Source organism: Triplophysa rosa, linkage group LG8 (genome assembly GCF_024868665.1).
Source record: "Triplophysa rosa linkage group LG8, Trosa_1v2, whole genome shotgun sequence".
Lineage (NCBI taxonomy): Eukaryota > Metazoa > Chordata > Actinopteri > Cypriniformes > Nemacheilidae > Triplophysa > Triplophysa rosa.
Window position 1 is genome coordinate 13,530,001 of NC_079897.1, and position 16,742 is coordinate 13,546,742.

The following is a 16,742-nucleotide window of genomic DNA, read 5'->3' on the forward strand; positions in this document are numbered from 1 at the left end:
TGTGAGCGCGCATCTCTACGCCCACACAATAAGATTCATTTAAACTGTTTCATCTTCAATCGACTATGTGAATGTGATGATGTTGTGTACAGTAATCGTGAATTATGCTACAATGATAACATCTGATGGTATCGAACGTGCTCGTGCACTGAGTGGTGACTGTATCCAAATGACGAGATCTCCGTTCTCTTTCACAAATAATTCCGACTTCCAAGAATCAACATTTCCCCAGTGAAACGGCTTTCTAAGAAGCAGTGGGCATCACTATTGACTCATTTTTGTCTTTTGTTTGTTGTCATTCAGATGTGAAATGAGTTGATTTCACATGGCAGGGGATGTTTCTTTGCATTCACAGATGAGCTCCTAGTGAACTTTTCAGTACCACCAGGAGGCACACTTACGCTTAACAAGCAGGTCTGGGGGGCTGTTGTTTAGTTTGTGCTTGTGTGTGTACACATTTTGATATGTTTGTGGTTTGCAGCTGTAATGTTTTGTTCAGATCTCTTCCTGGACCACTCATATGTTATTTTACAAAGTTGCCAATTTTCTCTTCAGTGCACTGAAGAAAGACTCAAACGTAAAGTAAACCTAGTTTAGCCTGTGTACTGTACAGGATCATTTTTTAATAAACATTCAATTTTTAAAAGGTAAGCGCTACTTGTAATTCTGAAGAATTGTATGTATGTGCAAAATAAAATGTGGCATAAATATAAATGGAATAAAATATGCAAGCAATTTATGTAATAAATGTGTTTTTGTTGGTTTGTAAACTACAACTTTCTTTTAAGTAACTGTTAATGACTAAGATGTGTCAGCGGTGTGTCAATAAGATGACAAATCGCTGAAGCAAAGTTCCCCTTTTTGTTTTGCACAGAGATAATTAAAAATCTCATTCCTCAGGAGACTCCATGGGTGAATTTGCAAAGGCACTTTCATAGAACTGCACAGCAATTTCCTACTTATATTACACATTTTTTATCCATTGTTCTTATATACATTCTGTTATATCAAATAACTGTATATCACGAAAACATGTCATTTAAATTTTCATTCATTGAATACCCATGTTTTTGCATTTATGAAATAAAAATATGAAATGCATCACTTAAAATAAATAAAGCTTATGTTTATAACCAGTTAATCAAATGATTAATCAAGTTTAATCTATTTTTGTTCTCTATTTAGCACACATTTAATTACTGCTACAAAATAATGTTACATTCCTTCTTATTTTGGAATATTTTAGTTCTCTATTTTTTATTTTATTTTATATTTGACACAATTTTAAGATAAACAATGTTGGAACAAATTTAAACCTTTACAACAAAATAAATAAAGTATTTAAAATATTTGACTTAAACAGATAATGTATTTCACACATAATGAGCAATGATACATTTCTTGTATATTTTTACCTATACGCCAAACCCTTTCGTATTTTACGGTTACATTATATGAAACCTCCTGCAGCACACATGACCTCAAGGAGGCGACACAATTGTAGTTTAGTCTGTTGTTTGGTCTTTATTCTGCAGGGAAAGTCCCTGTCTTAAAACAGGGATTTAAACAGAGGACACAGAAAGTACAGTATCTCACAGAAGTGAGTACACCCCTCACATTTTTGTAAATATTTTATTATATCTTTTCATCAACAAAAGTGAGTACACCTCTAAGTGAAAATGTCCAAATTGGGCCCAAAGCAGTGGTGTAGTCTAGTTTTTTGTAGTGAGTATACTCTGATCCCCCAGTCTACTCATCCGTCCCAGATCGGCAAGCCATGAGCACCACCACACTCATGAATGCATAGAGTACGCCTCAATATGTCATCAAGAGCATTCTGAAAGATTTATTGCAAACAAGATTTCAATAGCCAACGACGGCTGGGGGGACTTGATTTGTTGATTTTGTTAATCACTGTCTAAATCAGTCAGTTAAGAGTTACATTTAGCCTAAGATTGCATGTATATATACTGTCCCCAAAGCACAGGTTTTATCAGCTGGCAATTTTCAATGCACAAAATTGTGATCCATGTGAAAACTCAGCTATAAAGTCATTTATTTGTGATATACTATTTCTACATAAACCCTGCTAAAAATAGTATTACATTAATTCTAGGGGTTTCCACAATTTTTTCTCTTACAAAATAAAAAAGTATTGGGTATTCTATTGATTCCCATCTGCATCTCTTGTGTTTTGGGCAGGGTTCTATTAATTTTTCAGCAGGGCACCAATGTAAAGAATATCCTGTGAAAGTATAATCTTAAGATATTGATTTAGTTTGACTAAGGCCATGTCAAAGACTTACAGTAAATCATATTGAAATAAATGTTTAAATCAAACTCTGATGCTCCTCACTAATAACTAGATTTTAAGCCTAGTTTTCTCACACTGGGTCACACTTAGGAGTGTAAGTATTATTGACATTGATAGTTAACTATAATTGACAATGAACATTTGTGCAGTTTTATCAAGCACCCGTTGCTGGCAGTGTCTCTAGTCTAACTTTCACAAGGCTGGCCAGGAGTTCATTGTAGTATAAGTTATCTCTCCCTTTCTCCCTCATGTATTGATTCACCACCACGCAAACTAACGTTTGTGAAGTTGGCTAGTTAGATACAATTTAATATGACAACAAACCCCTTACAGTTATGCTAATGATAACAAGTTTAAATGCTTGCCTTTCAAGATCTCCTTTTGTTTCATCTCCCGGTTGCACCAATGGTCCAAAAGTCACAAAACGATGTTGTTACGTATCATCGCGCTTTTTTAAGTGGGTATACGGAAATTCTTGATCTTTTCTAGAAAATACACGGTCAAGCCAGCCGCCGTTTAGGTTCAGATGTGCGCTTATTGGGTGGTTTACGGTAAATTACAGGAACACCGCTTGTAAAGCTTTATTTAAATGAAGATGATCCGCGTCTCTTGTCAATTACATATTTCTTGTTTTACGTTTAGAATATCTCGTTTTTGTCGTAATTTATGCAGGTTTTTTTCTCCGAATGTTTGCATTATGATTGCTGTAACGTTATATTGTGAAACCAATGTCTCTGTCTGTATATTGTGAAAACAATGTCTCTGTCTGTATCTTAAATATGTATTATTTTAATGCCTTCTAGACCTTTGTCCTGCAAACAAAACGGTTTATGCAGTTTGCAATTATGCAATTACAGTACCCATGGATTTGAACAGGTTTAACTACAGTATGTTTTTTGAAAGCGTTTTGTTTGAAAAATATTATTCCAATATAATTGACTATACAAACATTATTTCTCATAAGTAAAAAAACATGATGGTGGGTTTAAGTAGGAGCCATACCCCACTATATGCACACCATATATGGATTTATTTTACCGTAGCATTTTGGAGAAATACAATATTTTCTACTTCAAATGCCTATAGAAACTATATTTCTAATAAGTAGAAAAAACTGATGGTGGGTTTCTATAGGGGCCATCCCACTCTATATGCACACCATATATGGACTTATTTTACTGTAGCGTTTTGGAGATAAACATTTCTCCACTTCAAATGCCTATAGAAACATTTTTCTAATAAGTAGAAAAAACTGATGATGGATTTCTGTAGGGGCCATCCCACACTATATGCACACCATATATGGACTTATTTTACTGTAGCGTTTTGGAGAAATACACATTTTTCCACTTCAAATGCCTATAGAAACTTATTTCTAATAAGTAGAAAAAACTGATGAGTGGTTTCTGTAGGGGCCATCCCACACTATATGCACACCATATATGGACTTATTTTACTGTAGCGTTTTGGAGAAATACACATTTTTCACTTTGAAAGCCTATAGAAACATTATTTCTAATAAGTAGAAAAAACTGATGATGGATTTCTGTAGGGGCCATCCCACACTATATGCACACCATATATGGACTTATTTTACTGTAGCGTTTTGGAGAAATAACATTTTCACTTCTGAAATGCCTATAGAAACATTATTTCTAATAAGTAGAAAAAACTGATGGTGGTTTCTGTAGGGGCCATCCCACACTATATGCACACCATATATGGATTATTTTACTGTACGTTTTGGAGAAATACACATTTTTCCAACTCAAATGCCTATAGAAATTATTTCTAATAAGTAGAAAAAACTGATGGTGGGTTTCTATAGGGGCCATCCCACACTATATGCACACCATATATGGACTTATTTTACTGTAGCGTTTTGGAGAAATACACTTTTTTCCACTTCATAATGCCTATAGAAACATTATTTCTAATAAGTAGAAAAAACTGATGGAGTAGGGAGCCATCCCACACTATATGCACACCATATATGGATTTATTTTACTGTAGCTTTTGGAGAAATACACATTTTTCAACTTTGAAAGCCTATAGAAACATTTTTTCTAATAAGTAGAAAAAACTGATGGTGGATTTCTGTAGGGGCCATCCCACACTATATGCACACCATATATGGATTTATTTTACTTACATTTTGGAGAAATACACATTTTTCAACTTTGAAAGCCTATAGAAACATTTTTTCTCATAAGTAGAAAAAACTGATGGTGGGTTTCTATAGGGGCCATCCCACACTATATGCACACCATATATGGACTTATTTTACTGTAGCGTTTTGGAGAAATACACATTTTCCACTTCAAATGCCTATAGAAACATTATTTCTAATAAGTAGAAAAAACTGATGGATGGATTTCTAGTAGGGGCCATCCCACACTATATGCACACCATATATGGACTTATTTTACTGTAGCGTTTTGGAGAAATACACATTTTCCACTTCAAATGCCTATAGAAACATTATTTCTAATAAGTAGAAAAACTGATGGTGGTTTCTGTAGGGGCCATCCCACACTATATGCACACCATATATGGATTTATTTTACTGTAGCGTTTTGGAGAAATACACATTTTTCCACTTCAAATGCCTATAGAAACATTATTTCTAATAAGTAGAAAAAACTGATGGTGGGTTTCTATAGGGGCCATCCCACACTATATGCACACCATATATGGACTTATTTTACTGTAGCTTTTGGAGAAATACACATTTTTCCACTTCAAATGCCTATAGAAACATTATTTCTAATAAGTAGAAAAAACTGATGATGGATTTCTGTAGGGGCCATCCACACTATATGCACACCATAATGGAATTATTTTACTGTAGCGTTTTGGAGAAATACACATTTCTCCACTTCAAATGCTGGAAATGTGTATTTCTCCAAAACGCTATAGTAAAATAATTCCATATATGGTGTGCATATATGTGGGATGGCCCTACAGAAACCGACCATCAGTTTTTTCTACTTATTAGAAATAATGTTTCTATAGGCATTTGAATTTGAAAAATGTGTATTTCTCCAAAACGCTACAGTAAAATAAGTCCATATATACTTTGTAGAATAGAAAGAATAGAATGAGCTTTATTGGCCAAGTATACGAGGAATTTGTTATAGTGACAGAAGCTCCACAGTGCAACAGAAAGACAGCAACAGGACAGAACACAGATGATAAAAAATAAAAACAATATATACAATAATATAGAAATAGGCAATGTACAAAACAGCAAAAACACAATATACAATATAGACAATTATGTATTACAGGTCTGATATGTGCAAATTTGGTGAATAAATAATGTAAAATAGAGTTGTGTGTTCCGCGTTTAATGTCAAGTGTTCATAAAGATGGATTGCCTGAGGGAAGAAACTGTTCCTGTGTCTGGTGTTCTGGTGCTCAGTGCTCTGTAGCGTCGCCAGACGGTAACAGTTCAAAAAGGGAGTGTGCTGGGTGTGAGGGGTCCAGAGTGATTTTACCAGCCCTTTTGCTCATTCTGGATGAGTACAGTTCTTGGAGAGTGGGGATGGTTGTACCAATGATACGCTCAGCAGTCCGGACTACCCTCCGTAGTCTTCTGAGATCAGATTTGGTGCTGAGCTGAACCAGACAGTTATAGAAGTGCAGAGGATGGATTCGATAGATGGCAGAGTAGAACTGTTTCAGCAACTCCTGTGGCAGGTTGAACTTCCTCAGCTGGCGAAGGAAGTACAGCCTCTGCTGGGCCTTTTTAACAATAGAGTCAATGTGAGTGTCCCACTTCAGATCCTGAGAAATTGTGGTGCCCAGGAATCTGAATGACTCCACTGCAGTCACAGTGCTGTTCATGATGGTGAGTTTGGGGAGAACAGGGGGCTTTCTCCTGAAGTCCACGATCATCTCCACAGTTTTAAGCGTGTTAAGCTCCAGGTTGTTAAGACTGCACCAGACAGCCAGCTCCTTGACCACCTGTCTGTAAGCAGACTCGTCACCGTCCTGAATGAGGCCGATCAGTGTGGTGTGTCTGCAAACTTCAGGAGCTTGACAGAGGGGTCTTTAGATGTGCAATCATTCGTGTAAAGGGAGAAGAGCAGTGGGGAGAGAACACAGCCCTGAGGAGCTCCAGTGCTGATGGTGCAGGTGTTGGATTTGAATTTACCAAGCTTTACTAACTGCTGCCTGTCTGTCAAGAAGCTGTTGATCCACTGACAGACAGGAGGTGGGGACGGAGAGCTGTGCCAGTTTATTCTGAAGGGTGTCCGTGATGATGGTGTTAAAAGCGGAGCTGAAGTCCACAAACAGGATCCTCGCATAGGTCCCTGGTCTGTCCAGATGCTGAAGGATGAAGTGCAGTCCCATGTTGACAGCATCATCCACAGACCTGTTTGCTCTGTAGGCAAACTGCAGGGGGTCCAGTAAGGGACCAGTGATGTCCTTCAGATAGGCCAAAACCAGTCTTTCAAATGATTTCATGGCCACAGACGTTAGAGCCACAGGTCTGTAGTCATTAAGTCCAGTAATTTTGGGTTTCTTTGGGACTGGGATGATGGTGGAGCGTTTGAAGCATGAGGGGACTTCACACAGCTCCAGTGATCTGTTGAAGATCTGTGTGAAGATGGGGGCCAGCTGGTCAGCACATATTTTTAGGCAGGCTGGTGACACACCGTCTGGGCCTGGTGCTTTCCTTCTTTTGTTCTTTCTGAAGACCTGGCGCACATCTTCTTCAGTGATCTGAATTGTAGGTGTGGGAGAGAGGGGGGTTGCTGAAGGTGTGAATGGTTGTGTGGAGAGGTGTTCAGGGTGGATGTGGGGTGTTTTTTCAAACCGGCAATAAAACTTGTTCAAGTCGTCAGCTAGTTGTTGGTTCTCTAAAGTGCTGGGAGATGGTGTCTTGTAACTGGTGATATCTTTCAGACCTTTCCACACTGAAGCAGGATCACTGGAAGAGAATTTGTTCTTTAAGTTGTCAGAATAATTCCTCTTTTCCCCCCTGATCTCATTTTCCAGTGTGAATTTGGCCTGTTTATACAAGACTTTGTCCCATTTCCTGTAAGCATCTTCTTTGGCATGACGGAGCTGTCTGAGTTTTGCCGTGAACCACGGTTTTTCGTTGTTGTAAGTTAGATAAGACTTGGTAGGGATGCACATATCCTCACAGAAACTGATATATGAAGTTACAGTTTCTGTCAGCTCATCCAGATCGGTGGCAACAGCTTCAAAAACAGTCCAATCAGTGAAAGAGAAACAGGCTTGTAAATCCTGCTCTGTTTCAATAGTCCATCTTTTAACAGTTCTTAATACAGGTTTTGCAGATTTAAGTTTCTGCCTGTAGGACGGGATAAGATGAACCAAACAGTGATCAGAGAGTCCTAAAGCTGCTCGTGGATCAGAGTGATATGCATCCTTTATTGTTGTGTAACAGTGATCCAATATATTACTGTCTCTGGTGGGACATGTGATGTGCTGTCTGTATTTTGGCAGTTCGCGGGAGAGATTTGCTTTATTAAAGTCCCCGAGAATAATTAAAACAGAGTCCGGGTGTTGTTGATCTGTGTCTGTGTGATCTGATCAGCGAGTTTCTGTAAAGCTGAGCTCACGTGCACTTGCGGAGGAATGTAAACACTCACAAGAATGAACGAACAGAACTCCCGCGGCGAGTAGAACGGCTTGCAGTTAATGAAGAGTGTTTCTAGATCTGAACAGCACATCTTCTTTAACACGATTACATCTGTACACCACCTCTCATTGATGTAAAAGCACGTCCCGCCGCCGCGCGATTTCCCCTTTGATTCTGCGTCGCGATCTGCTCTGATCAGCTGGAAGTTAGGAAGTTGTAACGCGCTGTCTGCAATGGCGCTGTTCAGCCAGGTTTCCGTGAAACACAGAGCAGCAGAGTTAGAAAAGTCCTTGTTAAACCGGGAAAGCAGAAGGAGTTCGTCCGTTTTGTTGGGTAGAGAGCGGAGATTCGCCAGATGGATGCTAGGCAACGGCATTCGAAATCCGTGCTGTCTGAGCTTCACAAGCACGCCGGCTCGCTTCCCCCGTCTGCGCATATATGGTGTGCATATAGTGTGGGATGGCCCCTACAGAAATCCATCTTCATTTTTTTCTACTTATTAGAAATAATGTTTCTATAGGCATTTGAAGTGGAAAAATGTGTATTTCTCCAAAACGCTACAGTAAAATAAATCCATATGGTGTGCATGTAGTGTGGGATGGCCCCTATAGCAACCCACCATACTTATTAGAAAAAAAATGTTTCTATAGGCTTTCAAAGTTGAAAAATGTGTATTTCTCCAAAATGATATAGTAAAATAAAACCATATATGGTGTGCATATAGTGTGGGATGGCCCCTATAGAAACCCACCATCTGTTTATTAGAACTAATGTTTCTATAGGCATTTGAAGTGGAAATATGTGTATTACTCCAAAACGCTACAGTAAAATAAATCCATATATGGTGTGCATATAGTGTGGGATGGCCCCTACAGAAATCCATCATCAGTTTTTTCTACTTATTAGAAATAATGTTTCTATAGGCATTTGAAGTGGAAAAATGTGTATTTCTCCAAAACGCTACAGTAAAATAAGTCCATATATGGTGTGCATATAGTGTGGGATGGCCCCTACAGAAATCCATCATCAGTTTTTTCTACTTATTAGAAATAATGTTTCTATAGGCATTTGAAGTGGAAAAATGTGTATTTCTCCAAAACGCTACAGTAAAATAAGTCCATATATGGTGTGCATATAGTGTGGGATGGCCCCTACAGAAATCCATCATCAGTTTTTTCTACTTATTAGAAATAATGTTTCTATAGGCATTTGAAGTGGAAAAATGTGTATTTCTCCAAAATGCTACAGTAAAATAAATCCATATATGGTGTGCATATAGTGTGGGATGGCCCCTATAGAAACCCACCATCAGTTTTTTCTACTTATTAGAAATAATGTTTCTATAGGCATTTGAAGTGGAAAAATGTGTATGTCTCCAAAACGCTACAGTAAAATAATTCCATATATGGTGTGCATATAGTGTCGGATGGCCCCTACAGAAACCCACCATCAGTTGTTTCTACTTATTAGAAATAATGTTTCTGTAGTCCAGTATATAATATATTCTTATTCTTAAAATATTTTTACAAAACGCAACAAAATGCTTTCAAAAATACTGTAGCCTACCTACTTATTACCTGTTCAAATCCATGGGTACTGTATTAAAACCATGGTTTGCCTATAGTAATCAATACACACAAAAAAAAACATGGTTACTACACTTCTACCACACAAATCAAGTGGTCAATTTTCGTAAGACTACAGATAATAGACAAACTATTTAACTGCATAAACCGTTTTATTTGCACGACAAAGGTCTAAAAGGCATTAAAATAATAAATAATTAAAAGTTACAGAGACATTGTTTTCACAATATACAGGATTGATAATGCAAACATTCTTACAAAAAAAGCATAAATTACGACAAAAACGAGATATTCTAAACGTAAGACAAGAAATATGTTATTGACGAGACACACGGATCATCTACATTTAAAAAAAACTTTAAAAGCGGCATTTCTGGAATATACCGTAAACCACTCAGTATGCGAGCATCAGAATCTAAACGGCGGCTGGCTTGACCGTGTATTTTCAAACCACGGCTGGCTTGACCGCAGTCGTATTTTTGCATATCACGTAGACTACACAACTGGCCCAAAGTGTCAATATTTTGTGTGGCGACCATTATTTTCCAGCACTGCCTTAACCCTCTTGGGCATGGAGTTCACCAGAGCTTCACAGGTTGCCACTGGAGTGTCCTCTTCCACTCCTCCATGACGACATCACGGAGCTGGTGGATGTTAGAGACCTTGCGCTCTTCTACCTTCCATTTGAGAACCAACCACTTGGCAAAATCAGGTCAAGCGTTCTTGTGTACTTGCGTAATGGAATCGGATTTTGACGGTTGATGATGACGTGGGACAAGGACACAAGAGCTGTGTCCCAATTCAGGGGCTGCAACCCTTAAGGTCGCAGACGGACTTGGTTTTCAAAGCACGCAGCCTCAAAAGTCCAAGAAGCGAACTGAAATGAGACGGTCTAGCTTCGCGGCGGATTTCCTAATTGTGTGATTTGCGTCACCTGCTGCTCCTGTTAGTGATGCGTGGGTCGTCTCATAACTGGGTCTGGTTTGGGCGTGTAAAGAAATTGTAACTTTGTTTGCCGGCCGGGTCATTAAAAACAAGATAAAGTATGTTGCGTGCAATTCCCTATAGCCTATATAAAATATTTGGGAATATATATTTTTATATTGTATTAGGTTCTTTGATAAGGTTACAATAAGTAGGCCTACGTAGCAACGTAACTTGCGTGATGTCCCCAAACCGAACACGTCACGAAAGCGCCAAGCAGCTCCCGCCGCCAGCCACAACAACAAAACAAACAGAGAAATAAGAGTGAAGATGCAAGACGAGGTGCGAGAGAATTTACATCATTAAAAGAAAAAAAAGTCAAGCTGATAAATCTAATGTTTGGGACCGGTTCTCATAAATAGTTGCAGCAGGAGACAACAGCAGTATCGAGTGAAGTGCAAGTTTCTAAGCGTATGTTGTTGCCAGTTTACACGGCGATGTAATTGTCTCAAGATGGAAATTGGTTAAACTTGTGATACACCGAAATTTCGGCTGCCGAAAAATTTCGGCCCAAAATGGCATTATCGGTTTCGGACGAAAGATAGAAAGAGGCCAAAATAAAAGCCGAAATACCTTCTTTATTGTCGGAGATCACGCGCATTGACTCCTCCGTGTTTTAAAGGCATAAGGCAAGCGAACTAAGCGGCTGCTTGGGGACCCCGTGGCCAAGATTTTGTATCATTACCCATATCCATTGGAATATTATAATAAAAAATCCGATGTCATTTCATTTACTCTTGGGCCATTTCTTGACATCGGTTTTTTTATATAATATTTCAATGGATTTGGGCAATGACACAAAATGCATTATATACAATACATATTATATAATGTATTGTATTTCTTAATTTTTTTATACCCATAGGCCCTTATTTAAATAACTGTGTACTGTATTCTATTGTGTTATGGTCTCTGTACTGTTGTTGCTGTTTCTGTGTTCTGGATGCTCCTGTCACCAAAACAAATTCCTTGTATGTGCAAACATACTTGGCAATAAAGCTCTTTCTGATTCTGATTCAATGGAATAAAAAACAACGCAATATTATGTTAACGTGCTGCTGCAGCAGGATACATGCACAGCTAGAGTATTACTGATTGACGTAATTGAAGTTGAATAATTTCAACTCAATAATGTCACAAAAAAGGACATTAAGAAAGGACACAAAGAAAAAGGAAGAAAACCGAGGAAGAGAAAAAACAGCAAAGGTAAATTGAAAAAATCAATATAAACTAAATGGCTTAGCCTAGTTAACCTAGTAAACTATATTGCAAGCTAAAGTTAGCTGGCTAGTTAATTAAGCAAGCAATAAAGTATGTTTAATTAAACATCCGCAAATAGCTTTGCAATCTTAATATATTATAATACACAACATATTACTTAGCTGGTTTTAAAAATAACTTTCCTGGATTATATTTCTGTAATAAAAATAAGTTTCTTTCTGTTTCATAAACTTGGTACTGATAATAAAAAATAAGCTTCTGTTTTATAACTTTGGTACTGATAACAGTTTAACATTACTTACATTAGCCTACCTTTGGGGTCTTTGCTATTATATCCAGTATCATTATGCCTCAGTGTTTTCGGCGTAATGATGGCTTGCTGCAGTGATGTATTATATAGTTTGACGGTGTAGTTTGCAAATAGTTTGGTGGTACATGTAAAGTTGAGTTAGTTTGTCTAAAATAAAGTGTTTATTAGAAACATTTTTCATTTTTTTCATTACAATTGTATTTCTTTTTCATATAAGGAGATCCTGTTTGTATTTGATTTTATTTGTAGTTGATTGGTATTCAGCTTTATATTTTATGCTTGAACCACCTTGTTACAGATCCATCTGATCTTTTCATTTTGTTATTATTTTATTATTTAGTTTAATATTGTCCATTTTGTGCATCTAAATATTTTTTTTATATAAAAATATACTTTTTATCTAAAGGAATTTAGTTGATTGTATTGCACTATTTGCATGTTGCTAATTTTTCTAACCAAAAGTAATTAAAGTGGTTAACATGTTTACAGTAAATGCATTGTCTAGTGGTTTAAAAACACCACATTAAGTATGCCAATTGGTACTGCAAGACTTTGAATGTTAAAGTGCAAATTAACACCTTACCACTCCTGTGGGTTTGCTACTGTTACATCCGTAGAAGGGTAAAAACATTGGTATGATGTAAGCAAATTAACACAGCTACAACTAATAAAATTGATAATGGGTGTTTTAGATTTATAGTGTGCGACTAATCAAGGATTGACAATAATTAGTCATATTGGTGGCACAGAGGGGCCCCCAAATAAAATTCTGCTTGGGGGTGGGGGGGCCCTTGAAGGCTTGGGCCAGCCCTGGTCAGCGGAAGGATCTGTCAGTAAGTGATGTAGCTCACATGGATGTCATCCGGCAGGTGCTGATATCACTGAAGCTCATTTTAAGCCTGTTCACATGAATTGACTCACTGACTCACTGCCCCTCTGTTTTCTGCATGTTGTTTTCATTAAAATGATTGTGCACAATATATAAACTTATTGTATTAGCAAGAGCTGTTTGACTACTGTTATGCATATAATAATACCAGAATAATTTGAAAATTACAATGTTTAGATGATTGGTAAAAAAAAAGTTATATTTGATTTGTGTTGCAATGACAAGGGGAAAATAATTTTTTGTATCGTTTTAAATATGTTCTCCTTAATTTGTGTGGTTTTAGTGTGTGTAATTAATACAATTAAATACAAATTATTTCAAATATTTTTTTAAAGTAATTTTCGATATCGGTTTTCGACCAAGTGCATCCTAAATTTTCTGTATCGATTTCGGCCCACAATTTTCATTTTGGTGCATCACTAGGTTAAACATGTATTTAAAAACAACTGCAGGGGCAAACTGCAATTCAGTTTTATTTGAATAGCGCTTTTCACAATGTTTCATTGTTGCAACTTGCAAAGCAGCTTTACTGGAAGAAAGACTAAAATAAATAAAAATTAGAATTAGGATTAAAATAACAAGGGTCCATCTTTGCTCTTGATTGTTGACAGAGATTGTCAGCTGGAGCTGGGATGATCAGATAAATTCACACACAGTAAAATCACCACTGTTAAAAAAGACAAATTAACACTCACAGTGTATATATAATCCACACTCTCAAAATGTGGATTATATAAACACTGTGAGAGTTAACGAGACCTTTTTTAACACTGGCGATTTTGCTGTGCAGGATCTCTCAGGAGGATGGCATGCATGAAGTCCAGAGTTCTTCCCAGCTAACAAAATTATGTTCTGAGAACGTTTTCAAAATGTTCTGTTTTGGTTGTGGGAACGTTATTTAAAATGTTCCAAAAACGTAAAAATGTCCAGTTTGATTAATGTTGCTGGAACGTTCTTTTATGGTTAGCAAAATGTTCCTATAACGTTCTTGCAACCAAAAATGTATTGAAAATCCAACGTTCTAAGAACGTTTATTTGTAACATTAGAAGAACGTTAGAAAGTCCAGTTTGCTTAACGTTGCTGGAACGTTAATGTATGGTTAGCATAATGTTCCTATAACGTTCTTGCCACCAAAAATGTATTGAAAATCCAACGTTCTGAGAACGTTTATTTGGAACAAAAAATAGTTTAGATTAGGTTATTAAAATGTTATTTTAAGATGAGCAGTGCTGCAACGTTCTCTTTCAACATCACGTTTATTAACATCATTCCAGGAACAAAAAAGTATACAACAGTTACATGTGCAATCAACAGGTATTTTAATTATAAAAGCTTTTTAAAAACTCATTAATTTTTCAAAAATCTTTTTTTATTATGTTATCATGTTTTTGTGTTAGTTAGCTGTACTTTTTTTTAGTTATCATAGCTTAAATCAAAACAAAGCAGCTGCACTTTGATTTATATAAATTGGAATGCTCAATAAAAAAACATATTTTTGAAAAAAAATTAAAACTTAGTTATCTCATTTTGGAACCAAACCCTTCATTTAGATTTATGACAGTGAATTATAACTTGACCACCAAAACGTAACAAACTTTCATATGAACATTTAATCAGTGAGAAATCTTATCTGAATGTGTGTGTGGTGTCTCTTCATGCTCTATCTGTAAAGTAAATAGATAGATTGTAAATAGATGTTACTAACTTATTTAACACATGTAAGACAGTCATAGCATGTGTTTCTAGGTAAGGATGCTAACATTGGCCCATTAACTGACAGTAAAAATGTTCACAGATTCACAGTTAAATTGTTAAAAATAATTTGCAAGTCAAACTATTTTACATTAATTGAGTACGTATTGTTGAGCAATGCTAATCCATCAATCACATGTGCTTTAAAGTTTATGTTTTTACACTATCAACAACATCCAAATAGACTGATGAGGGCTAAGAATCTTTCTCATTTCCCTAAATTAATAAAATATTAAACAAAATAAATAAATGTTGTTTTGAAATGTTAACTGTCATACTTGTAACAATGTATGCACACATTCCATAAACTCTACAAATAATAATGCAGCCAGGAAAGGGTGAGATGCAGTGAGTTCTTTCCACATTTTTAACATGCATGAAAATAAGTATTTTCCATCACTTTGTTTATCACTCTTGAAATGACCTCTACACTAAATAATCTAACCAGGGCTCTAGACTAACTTTTTGCACTGGTTGCACTGGTGCGCCTAACTTTTTTTCTTGGGTTCACCAGCACAAAAGTTAGGTGCACCCAAATTTTCGACCGCATCGCATTTAACACCACAGTTTTACCAGTTCACTGTTTTTTAAATCGCTGTCCATATAGGCAAAATTGACTTGTAAATGATTAACTAACAATCTGGTCAACATAAAGTTGTTTATTTGAAGCACAATTCTACAAGAAAGGTAACTTACTGAAAAAGTGTTGGTGCTTAAAGTGCTTCACTGAACTGAAACTTAAAACATCTCAAGATAAATGGACCAGGGCTTGACATAACCTGGGAGGTTGATGGCTCCGTGTCAGAGCATCGCTTATGAGTTTCGGACGGATCAGGCCTTAACTTAACATTATTCACAAAAAAGTTGTCAATCGTTCTTTTCATCTTCTCTCATCATCCGCAGCTACATCCACTCTGTTTAACTGACAGGCCTATATGCTCCTCACCTCTCTGTCTGACTGCAGCACACGCATTTTCACACGTACACACCAGAGGTTGCGCTAGACTTTTTTATTGTCTGTCATTTTGACTGACAGGCTCGTAAAAAATCCGTCATAATCTATTATTACCCGTCACTATGGTGCAAGGTGGCTTTAGGTGGTAATTAGTATGGTCGTGACATCATCACGCTGTACTTGCGTCTCGGAACTTGTATTTTAATACAACTGAATGCCCAATAAAGCCGTTGTTGTTTATATTCATCTATATATTTAATGTTTATGTTCATATGTGATTCGATCTGTGAAAACCCAACACATGGTGCAAATTTATATACAGTATTACAGTTTTTGATACCATATTGAAGCCCTTTCCAGATCAGTTTTTATTTTGCTCATAACCTCGGGTGTGTAACAACAGTTATGGCTGAGGTCGGCTGAAGCGCTATGATTTTCAGGAACGGAATTTGGAGGAAAACGGGTTTAAAGTTAAGTGATGAAAATAAAAGCACAACAGTCCAGAATCACAAGTAAAAGTCACTTTACAGTGGTAAAATACTTACTCTAATAACAATTTAATAAAAAAACATTTACTAGTGTTGAAGTCTATAAAAATACTGTACAAAACCGTTTGAATAAAACGAAAGGAAAATGGTGCGGGCACACTTAAAGAACGAGAGCTCTGCCATTATCACTACACAAGGAAACTAGCAAACATTACGGATAACAACTGATAAGCAGTGAAGCAAGTTTTACGTTGTTTATCATGTGCATAGTGTCTGGACTTTTGATCATCCCTTGTATGTTTTGCGATCGGATAACTCCAGGTGCTGCAGACGGGGAGCTCTGTCATCTCACAAAAACATTGTATAAAAAACTTTGCATGCAGTAGTTTACACAGGACTGGCGGGAAATGTGCATTGATACTCCTTCATTCTTCATGTTATGTGGTTTACTTTGATAGGTGAACTGTCTTTCCCGCATCCCAGCGCGACATCCGACGGGTTTTCCCAGATCGCATCACATATGTCTAGTCATGTAACAATGACAGGTGAAAACACGCACGTCCCTTCGCGAGCATATCACGCTCTAATGAAGGGAAACGGGGAGTTACAAATTGCCCTCATTGTA